Below are 12,019 nucleotides of genomic sequence, written 5' to 3'. Positions count from 1 at the left end.
GATGTTCATGATGGGGTCTTCTGTACACTGGGGAGACCAAACGCAGATTGGGTGGCCTTTTGCAGAACACCTCCATTCAGTCCGTAAGGGTGACCGGGAGCTTCTGGTCGTCTGTCACTGTCATTCTCCACTGCACTCCCACTCAGACCTCACCGTCCTAGGCCTCTTAAATTGTTCCACTGAAATTCAAAGTAAGCTCGAAGAACAGCACTTCGTCTTTTGATTAGGCACTTTACAGACTTCTGGACTCAACATAGAGTTCAACAATTTCAGACCATAACATCGGCACCTATCATGTATATTTTTTCCACACTTCTTTTTTGTTTATTTGTGTTTTATTTTCTTCGCTCCCACATGGCAGCTGCCTTTCCTTCTGCCAGCGCAATTTACACTTCATCTAGGGCCATCTTTTGTTTCTTAAGCTGCCCCATTACCATCTCCTTTTGCCTTGAATATCGGTTAATGTCTCTTACCCTCTACTGCCTCCTATCCTATCACAGACCATCCTTGTTGTTCTTTCGTTCCCTACCCCTTTCCCAGCACCTACACTTGCTTTAAAATCTGTTCTTTTTCCTGCCTTTTTCCAGTTCTGACGAAACGTTAACTTTGATTCTCTCTTCACAGATGCTGGCTGACCTGCTGAGTATTTCCAGCATTTTCTGTTTTTTTCCAGTAACATTATCCAGTGATTTCCTCACTGAGGCAAGTAAAACGTTTCATTTCATTCGGTCCTCGCCAACTGTTGCTGGAAGGCTGATTGACCTGGATTCAATCTCCACGGTGTATGAGGAGGCTTCGCCAGGCCATATTGTATCTTGCTTCCCAAGGATGGACAGCAATGCACTGCCTTCGCTACAGTAGGGTCCCCCAGGGGTGGGTATTAGCACCATCGCTTTTCCTGTTATATATAAATGACCTGGACTTGGGTATCGGGAGCAAATTTCAAAGTTTGCTGATGGGTTGGCAACATTTTAAATATTCAGCAGGACAGCATTCGGCATTCGGGATCCTTGATATTATAAACAGGGAAATAGAGAACAAAAGCAAGTAATCTATGCTCAAACTTCATAAAACATCATTTAGGCATAAGGTTGAGTAGTGTGGCAAATTCTGGGCACCACAGTGAGGAAGGATGTAAAGGCCTCAGGGAGTCTGCAGTAGAGATTTACTAGAATGGCACAAGGGATGAAAGACTTCTGTTATGTTTAGAGATGAGGAAACATTAATACGCAGCGATATTTAAGATCTGTAATGCACTGCCTGAAAGGGTAGTGGAAGCAGATTCAATCGTAACTTTGAAAATTTAATTGGATAACTACTTGAAAAAAATACTGGGCTATGGTGAAATTGCAGGGGAGTGGGATTAATTGTTTCGCTCTTTCAAAGAGCCGGCACAGGGACGATGGGCCGAATGCCCACTTCTGTGCTGTAATATTCTACCATTCTATAATATCGACCTCCACAACGTCACCTATAGGCGAGAGATGCAAAGTTGTGCACAACTCTGCTTCAGTGGTATTGTGTTCACCAGAGATGGGCTGTAGTGCGCTGTCTGAGGCCACATTCGCGGCTTTTGCCAGCAGCGGGTGATTGAAGAGAGCTGCTTTTTGCGGCCTCACTCATTCGGGGTTCTGGAAAACGGCAACAAAACGATGGATTTGATGGCATGTCTGAAATGCAGCTTCGGACAGTTGTTATTAACCGAGGCAGCCCTGCAGGATCTTATAATGATCTCTCAAATATCAACTGAAACCAGTCAGGATGTAAGTATCATTTTGCTTTTCCAAAATAAACGGTGTGACTTTCATTGTGGAAACCTGGATAGAGTCTGGTCTGGCTCACTGCGGAAATATGCATGTCACAGCTAACCAGCTCTCCTGCAACCAGTGCAGCCTCCCATTGGCCTTTCGGAGACTTGTCTGCTAAGATGAAATCTGATTTCCGTGAAGCCAATCTCAGGCTTTTATATATTTTTGATGTGCCTGCTTCCGATCGCAGGGTTAATGGTGGGAATGTCAGCTCTGCCCAGCTGGCAATGTTTGTAGCACATTTCCTTTCAGTCAAAACGCACGTTGAAATCTGAAACTGTGAGCCAATAATGTAAAGATTACCCGATCGTTCGCAGAACCATTAATTTTTGAGCTCACGGCCGACCGTGTTAACTGATTGTCCCACAGAGGCAAAATCCTTTCCATATTGAAACAATGATTCACCGAGCTACAGCATCAGGTTACAGCAACCAATAAGGATCGAACATATATTACGAATTACGTTCGGTCTGCTGCAGATAAGAGGAGCATTGGGGACTGTATTTTGTACATTCCGAATATCAACGCCCTTTCACGTCAGCCCAAAGTTCGATTCCCATTCTGAGCCCTCTTTCACAGTTCGATGACTTCCATCGTATGTCCAAGTTTGCTGACGGCACCAGGTTAGGCGGCACAGTAAGTAGTGTAGGTGGAAGCAGAAATTTGCAAGGGAACATTTATACTTTAAGTGAATGGGCAAAACTGTGGCTGACGGGGTTCAATGTGGGGAACTGTGAGATCATCCACTTTCGAACTAAGAAAGGTGGATTAGAGTAATTTCAAAATGGCAAATAGTTAGGAACTGTGGAGGAGCAGAGAGATTTAATAGTCCACGTAGCGTAATTACTTCAAACTACCGGACATGTACAAAAAAATGCTAGGTTCATGGAATATTAGCCTTAATCTCAAGATGGCGGGAATACAAAGGGGCGGAGGTGCTGCTGGAGGACTACAGGAAAGATAGGGAAATGGTGCAGGGGGAGGAGTAGCCTTAGTGATTCAGGATGAAATCAATTCAATGTTAAGGAGGATATAACGAGAGGTAAACAGACAGTGGAGAATTTATGGTTAGAATTAAGAAATAGGAAACGATTTAAGATTGAGCGATTAAGACAGTGGGATTTGTGTATAGGCTCCCTGGTCGCTGGTCTGAAGTGCTAGATTGTATAAATGCAGCAATTAGACAAGCGCATTGTAAAGGCAGTGTTGTATTAATGGGGGATATTAACTTTCACAGAGATTGGGATAAGCAGACTAGCACTTGTCAGAAAGGTTTTTTAAGTGTGTCCGGGATAGTTTCTGCAACGATATGTCCTAGAACCAACAAGGGGGCATGCCATATTAGATTTAGTAATGAGTAACAAGCCAGATTTATTCATCAGATTTAGCATACGTGAAACTGTATTTAATAGCGATCATAACATTTTCGAGTTCACCGCAATGTTTGAGAGGGAGAAAGGCAAAGCAGCTACAAAGATTCTCCGTTTTGGCAAGGCCGTCTTCAACAAGACAGAGCCTGTCCACAATAAACTGTGCAAATCTGTTCACAAGTAAAACGCCAGAAGTGGGAGGTGTTCTGAAATAATTTAAGATGAAATTGAATCAGTTTAAACATCTGAGGGGCAAGAACTTTACTGGCCAAAAAATAGGCATGGGCAGCTAGAGGTAAGAGACCGCATTAAAATAAAAGGAGAAGCAAACACAAATGCAAAACATTGCAGCGATCCTGGTGAATGGGAAAGTTACAAAGAACAGCAAAGAGTCACAAAGCAGATAGTAAGAGCTACAAAGGGGGAGTATGAAGAGAAAGAGACTGGTGAAATGGGCAGACACATGGCAGATAAAGTTAACGTAAAGAAGTGCAAAGTGATATATTTTGGTCCGAAGAATGAGGAGAGGCAATGTAAACTAAATGGTAGAACTTTAATGGGGCCGACTATTTCGTTTAATCGGCTCCCTCTGCAGACCACTGGCCCCGAAACCACTCAGAATGCTCTCCCCTGCAATTAATTAACCAGCTCTAAATGGTACAATTTGAAAGAGGGTGCACGAACTGGAACACATGGGGTGTGCGCACACAAATCATTGAAGGTGGCAGGATAAGTTGAGAAAGCTGTGTAAACGGATTTCAGATCCTGTCTTTTATTAATAGCTGAATAGAGTATAAAAGCAAGGAAATTATGCTAAACATTTATAAAGCACCGATGAGGCCTCAGCTGGAGTATTGCGTTCAATTCTGGGCACCACACTTTACGAAAGAAGGCAAGGCCTTGGAGGGAGTGCAGAATCGATTTATTGGAATGGTACCAGGGATGCGGGACCTCATTTATGCAAAGAGACTGGAGAAGCAGGGATTTTTCTCTTTAGAGTAAAGAATGTCAAGAGGAGAGTTGAAAGAAATGCTCAAAGTTATGAATGTATTTGATAGAGATAAAAAGGAGAAACATTAAAAATGTCAAATTAAATGCGATAAATGTCCCGAGGCGTAGATGGGGGTCGAACCCATGCTCTTCGGTTTACGAGACCGACGCCTTACCACTTGGCCACTACGCCGTATACCAGAGTTTAACTTGAGCTTCATTAGTACCGAACCCCGAATCATTTCAATGAGGTTGAAACAGAACAGGCACTTGTACACAGAAATAAACTGAGATAGTGGAGCAGGCAAATAACAGCCTCATTTACATGAATCCTTTAATAAAACCTTTCAGATAATTAGAGAATCATACATCACAGAAGGAGGCCATTTGCCCCGTCGTGCTCTTGAAAGAGCAATCCAATTATTCCCAGCTCTTTCCCCATACCCCTGCAAAATTTTCCAATTCAAGTATTTATCCAATTCCCTTTTGAAAGTTACTATTGAATCTGCTTCCAGCACCATTTCAGGCAGAACATTACAGATTATAATAACTCGCAATGTAAAAAAATGTTTCCTCATCTGCCTTCTGGTGCTCTTTCCAATTACATTCAGTTTGAGTCCTCTGTTGTCCTCTGGCTGTTAACAGGACTGGAGAATGTTGGCGTTGAGGAAAGATTGGACAGACTGGAGTTGTTTTCTTTGGAACAGGGGAGGCGGAGGGGAGACTTAATTGAGGTGTATAAAATTATGAGGGGCCGAGCTAGAGTGGATAGGAAGCACCTATTTCAGTTAGCAGAGAGGTCACTAACAAGGAGCCATAGATTTAAAGTAATTGGTAGAAGGATTAGAGGGGTGTTCAGGAGAACTTTTATCACCCAAAGGGTGGTGGAGGTCTGGAACGCACTACCTGAAATGGTGGTAGAGGCAGAAACCCTCATCATATTTGAAAAGTACTTGGATATGCACTTGATGTGCCGTAAACTGCAAGGCTACGGACCAGTAGCTGGAAAGTGGGATTAGGCTGGATAGGTCTTTCGTCCAGAGCCGATGGCCCTCCTTCTGTGCCGCAAATTTCTAGGGTTCTATGATTGTAAGAGGTAGTGAGTTCTCCCAGGTGTCCTGGGCATATCTGGATCCGAGAGCCAACGTCACCAGTGGGATCTTGCTGTGTAGAAATTGGCACCCGTGTTTTCATACATTACAAGCAGTGACCACGCTTCAGAAAGTACTTCATTTTCTGTAAAGCAATTTTTAAAAAAACATTCGCCATTCATGTGATGTGGGTGTCGCTGGCAATACTAGCATTTATTGAACATCCCCAATTGCCCTTGAGAAGGTGGTGATGAGTGCCTTTTTGAACCACTGCAGTCCGTGAGGTGAAGATACCCAGAGTGCTGTTAGGGAAGGAGTTCCCGGATTTTGACCCAGCGACAATGAAGGAACGACAATATATTTCCAAGTCAGGATGGTACATGCCTTGGAGGGGAACTTGCAGGTGTTGGTGTTCCCATGCACTAACTGCTCTTGTCCTTCTAGGAGGTACAGGCATCGGTTTTGGGAGGTGCTGTGGAAGAAGCTTTGGCACTTGTGTAGCGCGATTGTTACTTTCTACGTATCAGCCCAAGCCTGAATGTTGTCCAGTTCTTGCTGCATGCAGGCCAGGATTGCTTCATTATCTGATGGGATGAGAATGGAATTGAACACTGTGCAATCATCGCTGAACATCCCCACTTCTGATCTTATGATAGAGGGAAGGTCTTTGATGAAGCAGGTGAAGATTAACTCCTGCAGTGATGTCCCGGTGCTGATATGATTGGCCTCCAACAACCACAAGCATCTTCCTTTATGTTAGGCATGTGTCCAGCAGAGGAGTTTCCCCCTACCCCACGCCCCCCAAAAGATTCCATTGACTTCAATTTTACTCGGGCTCCTTGATGCAACATTCGGCCTAATGCTATTTTGATGCTAAGAGCAATCACTCTCACCTCGCCTTTGGCCATGTTAGGATCAAGGGTGTAATGAGGTCTGGATCCTAGTGGTCCTGTCGGGACTCAGACTGAGCATTCGTGAGCAATCCGGACGTCCCATGGTCGTGAAAACTGCTATAGGAGAGCGAGTTTTCTTTTGCACTATTTAAAAACTACTAACAATTGCGTGATGTTTATTTGTAGTAACAGATGATCATCGGGCTGAAACCTTAACTCCAACTTCCTCTCCCCACAGACCCTGCCAGGTTGTCCCAGCAAGGCCCATTCATAAATGTTGATATTAAATAAATTGTTCCTTCTATCATCATTAATGACTTAGAAAACACAATATAGAGCCATATATCCAAGTTTGCCAATGATGCAAAGGTTGGTGCTACGGTAAGTCGTGTAGCCAGCAGCATATAATTACAAAGATATATTGATAGCTTAAGTGAATGGGCGAAACCGTGCCTGACGGATTTCAATGCAGGTAATTATGTCGTCATTCATTTTAGACCAAAAATGTAGATCGGAGTATTGATTACATGGTGCACAGATCGGAACAGTGGAGTTCCGAAGTTATTTCGGGTTCATGAACACAGACCACTAAAAGGTAGCAGTAAGGTACAGAAATAATCAAGAAATCGCACAGCATATAAGGCTTTATAACGAGAGGCTAGAATATAAAGGAGAGGAAGTTATTCTACAGCTAACAGATACTTGGTTCTATGTACAGTTCTGGGCACCGGCCGTTAGAAAGTATAGATTGACAATGGAGGGGTTGCAGTGCACATTCACCAAAACGTTACCAGCGCTCCAAGGGTTAAAATATGAGGAGAGATTACATAAACTGGGCTTCTACTTCCTGGAATTTAGAAGGTTGTGGCATTTGATTGAGGTTTTTAAGATTTTGAAACGAATTGATCAGGTAGATAGAGAGAAACCTTTTTTTCGCCATTGGTGGCCGAGTCTAGGACAAGGGGACAAATTGTAAAATCAGAGGCAGGCCATTCGGGAAAGAAGTTAGGAAGCATTTGTTCACGTGAAGGTTGGCAGCAGTGTGGAACTCTCTCCCACAAAATAGCAGTATATGCCAGCTCAACTAATAATGTTAACCTGAGATCGGTACGTCTTTGCTAGACATGCGTTGAAATGATGTGTTGCCAAAGCAGATGGATGGAGTTAAGACACAGCTCAGACAGGAATTCAATGAATGGCGAAAAGGCTCAAGGGGCTGAATGGCCTCCTCCTGTTCCTATGTTCAGAACACCAATTGTAAATGAAGAAACGCTGTCTTGAAGTGTGAATTATAAATATGGCACCATCCCTTGCAGAGATCAAATGACTTTTAATCCATTTCATACCAAAATTGGCTGGAGGTTTTACTTTCAACCCCCGTTGCCTGAGCATCTACCAGAAGTGAGGTTCGAGCACACGTGAACACACTTCTATTAGAATTTAATGTAACGCCTTAAACACTCGGCCATCCTGGTGATAGAATCCGTGCCGCGCAGTGCTTGAAAATTCGACAAATCCCTTGCAGACTCTAAATTTAGTTTTCAGCGCCGAGCAAACTACACGTCAGCATAATCTAAAAATGTGAGAGGATAAAGACATTTTCTTAAAGCTACAGACGGTGAAAAGCTGAACTGAAAAAGCACAGCAGCTGGGCAAGTGATGCATTGAACTGATCGTGCGTAACTAAACAAGAACTCCCTCGGCTTTTAGCCCATAGACCATGTAACCCTCCCGTTCAACACCGAACACCTATGAAGGAATAATCTAAAAATGCACGTGAAACACTCAGGATCAGCAAGCTGTAAACTGAATCAGCGCTTAAAGGGTTAACACGTGAGGTGCAGAGTAAAATGATGTGGGGAGCGATGGAGAGAGTGACGGAGAGAAGGTAATAGTTGGACGGATAAACAGAGACCCAATTAGAAAAGCTTACAGAAAGTGACTGAGACTGAGTGAGACATACAGAGAGACTGACACAGGAAATAAATACAGCAACAGAGAGAAATAGAGCGAATCATAGAGCGAGAAAAAGAGAAACATCACATTAAAGGTGAGAAAGTCGCTGCCGGCACGGGCGCAAATTGGAGACGTAACCTGAGGTTTACCGGTGAAAACACAAGCTCACTGAGGTAGAGGATTGTCGCATCATAGAACTATAGAATGACGCACTCTCCCCACAGCCCTGCACATTGTTCGTCATCAAGTATTTATCCAATTCCCTCCTGACTATTGCATCAGCGATCGGATCTGCTTCCACCAACAGTTCAGACAATGCATTCCGGACCATAACTACCCTCTGAGTAATAAAAAAATCTCATCCCCTCAGTAATAAAACAATCTCATCCCCTCAGTAATAAAACAATCTCATCTCACCTCGCGATCTTTTGCCAATTAAATTAATAATTTAAACCTGAGATCGATAGTTTTCTTTTAGACAAGGGTACGAATGGATTAGACGTTCAAAGCAGGTGGGTGAAGTTAAGATCCAGGTCAGCCATGATCTCACTGAATGGTGGAATAGGCTCGAAGAGTTGAGTGGCCCACTCCTTTTCCTATTTTCTGTCAATCGGCGGAGCACCTGCTGTAAATGTAGCAACGCTGCCTGGAAATGTGAAATATAAATATTGAAATTTCCTTTCCAATGATTACAATACTTCGATGAGTTATCACAATCGATAACATCCAACATTGGGGGGCTCAGAATTCACACGTAATGACGTACATTCAATCTTCACTCAGATCCCTGAACCACTCGGCCATCATGGTGATATAAACAGCGACGCGCAGTTGTACACAATTCAACAAATTCCTTTCACGTCAAAATACAAATCCATTGATAATGCCAGTGATTTGAAAGCTGCTGTGTGGAAAAATAGCATCAGTTACTTTCTGGTTTCCTGGTCCTCACCGTCTCCCTTTCACTGTGGGCGTCCAATCCCGCGACACCCCCATTCCCCACCAGGACGGCTGGATGACCCTCCGCTTCTTCCTTGAACGGAGGACATCACAGTCACCATCCACTACCACCCTCCACCGCCTGGCTGGACTTGTATTGAACATACATTGAAATATTTCTCCTTTGAATCTACTCACTTCAACCAAAGAAGCCCAGCTGCTCCCAAAGCTAACTTGACGCCACGTCCTCCCACCTTGCGTCCTGTAAGGACTCTATTCCTTTTTCTAAGTTCCATCGCATCTCTTCTGACGATGCCACCATACAGTTGGGCCAGTAATTCCGGTCCCAACGCGTGAGTACGGACGGGATCCTCACGCGTTGGCCCGTTGGAAGTGCCGGATTTCAGCATGCACAGCGCATGCGCGAGAAACCGGCATTTCCTCCAAGGGGTTCAGAGGTCCTGCGCGCACACGTTGAACTTCCTTCTTTTTGACAGGTTTGCCCGTGTGCAAGGGCCTGAACATTTTAGACATATAAAAAGGAGGCGTAAGGACTTGATTCTTTAAGGTAAGTGGTCTATTATTTAAAATTATAACTTTTTTCCACAGCTTTATTGTTTTTAAGGACTTTACAGTAAGGTAAGTTTATTTTTAGACCCGATTTCTTAAAAAATTATTTTTTTCAAAAATTTGATTAATTGTTTAAAATGGTTTTTTAAAAGTTATTTATAGTTTATTTAATTATTGGGATGCTTTTTTAAATTTTATTTAAAGTTAAACTAGTCTTTTGGGCGCCCGTACTTTTCATGAGTTTGACAGATCTTACTATCAAACTCATGAATGAAGTTTCCCCTCCCCTGATTGGCTGCATATTGCTCACCTGATCCCAGCTGGCACATCGCTTAAACTACGCCGCTGGATCAGGCAAGCACAGCGCACGAACATCTGAACCGGGCCAGTGACAGGAATTGCAAGCAGGCCCAGACTTCAGATGTCGGCGCGACGGGTGAGTGCACATCGTGGGCTTGCACGCGCGGCAAGCCCCCGAACCTAATTTCTAGGCCAACCATCTGGATCTGTGTAAGGGCAGTCTGTGTCAGCGTAGGGACTGTCTGGGACTGTACGTTATTTCTGAATCTGTGTACGAGCTGTCTTGCCAGAGTAGCTGCTATCTAGTTCTGCATATTATATCTGGATCTCTGTAAGCGCTGTCTGTGTCAGGGTCGGAGCTGTCAGGGTCTGTACGTTATATCTGGATCTGTTTAAGGGCAGTCTGTGTCAGGGTAGGAATTGTTTGGCTCTGTATTTTATATCTGAGTCAGTGCAGGTTCTTTCTAGGTTTGTGTAGGAGCAACCAGGGTTTATGAAGAAGCAAAGGAAAGGCAATCAACCTGCAACATTAACTGTTTCTCTCTCTACAGATGCTGCCAGATCTGCTCAGTATATCCAGCATTTACTGTTTTTATTTCAGATTTCCAGCATCAGCAGCATTTTGCTTTGGTTTCTATGATGCAGATGTCTGGGTCTGTGTAGGAATATCTGGGTCTGTGCAGGATCTGTCTGGATTTGTGTATGAGTGTCTGGGTCTTTGTAGGAGCTGTCTGTGTCTGTGTAGGTAGGTCTGGGCCTGAACAGGAGCTGTCTGGGTCTGTGTAGGAATGTCTGTGTAGGAGCGGCCTGGGTCCGCGTAGGAGCTGTCTAGTTCTGAATAGGAATGTCTGGGTCTGTGTATGTGCTGTCTGGTTCTGCGTAGGAATGCCTGGGTCCATGTAGGCACATTCTGTGCCTTTCTTGGAACTGTCCATGCCCATGTAGGAAGTTTCCATGTCAGTGTAGTGGCTCATGCATAGGTGCTGGCTGAGTCATTGTAGGAATTGGCTGGGTCTATGTTGGAGCGAATGGGTCGGAGCAGAAGCTCTTGGGTCAGCACAAGTGTTCCAGGGATCAGGGTTGGAGCTATCTGGTTTTCTGTAGGATAGTCTGTGCCTGTGACGGTGCTCCCTGTGTCAGGGTAGGAGTACCCTGTGTCTGTGTAGGACAGTCTGTGCCTGTGATGGTGCTCCCTGGTTCTGGGTAGGAGCTCCCTGGGTCTGTGTAGGACAGTCGCTGCCTGTGGTGACGCTCCCTGTGTCAGTATAGGAGCTCCCTGGGTCTGTGTAGTTAAGTCTGTGTCTGTGATGGTGCTACCTGTGTCAGGGCAGGAGCTGACTGGGTCTGTGTATGAAAGTCTGTGCTTGTGATGGTGCTCCCTGTGTCAGGGTAGGAGCTACCTGGGTCTGTGTAGGAAAGCCTGTACTTGTGGTGGTGCTCCCTGTGTTAGGGTAAGAGCTGACTGGCTCCGTCTGTAAAGTCTGTGCCTGTGATGGTGCTCCCTCTGTCACCTTCTAGGTCTGAATATGCTTACGGGTCTGAACCGAAGTTTTCTGGGACTAAATAGGAACTGCTTTGATCTTTATAGACAAAAACATCTGTCTGATGGGGCTGAGATTTCGTCAAAAGCTCACAGCGTCTCCGTCCTCACCTGAGCTTTGTAAGGCAGTTTTATTTACGTTTTAATTTACAGATGGGTGAAATGATAATCAGGGGCGGTTGGAGCCTCAGCGCCCCCGGGTGAGACAGGGGTGAATCTGCCCGGGCCTGTTCCTGAATGTGCATATGTGGCAGAAATCACGATGGGCATGGGAGGAGATGGGTGGGGCTATGAACTCACAGTAAACCCCCTGCCCAAACAAAACTTGCCTCAGTCACAGAAACGAATGGTTACTTCCTGGGTGGTTGTCGCATCACTCACTGCCTCCATGTCTTCTCACTGCCTTTGCTGAGATATTGTGCAAATCTGAGGCCTCGCACCAAACTAATGCAGAAACGCTGCTGCTGCTCTCGGGATGGGCACCTGCTGCCTCTATACATTACCGTCCTAACAATTCATTAACTGTCTGAGTGGAGCAGTGCGGCACTTCAGAAGACTGGTA

The 12,019-nt window shown here is 44.7% G+C and overlaps 1 non-coding gene across 1 annotated transcript; it reads right to left on the bottom strand.

Annotated features, from left to right (window-relative positions):
* Positions 1 to 4,289: 4,289 nt before the first annotated feature.
* On the bottom strand, positions 4,290 to 4,361 carry trnat-cgu (transfer RNA threonine (anticodon CGU)). Its single transcript has one exon. It is a non-coding gene; the product is annotated as a tRNA-Thr (tRNA).
* Positions 4,362 to 12,019: the final 7,658 nt, after the last annotated feature.

Source organism: Somniosus microcephalus, unplaced genomic scaffold, assembly GCF_052327205.1.
Source record: "Somniosus microcephalus isolate GS21.2 unplaced genomic scaffold, FLI_Smic_1.0 unresolved_chr1, whole genome shotgun sequence".
NCBI lineage: Eukaryota > Metazoa > Chordata > Chondrichthyes > Squaliformes > Somniosidae > Somniosus > Somniosus microcephalus.
Note: the sequence above shows the minus strand (reverse complement) of the source record. Positions and strands in the feature narration are given on the sequence as shown.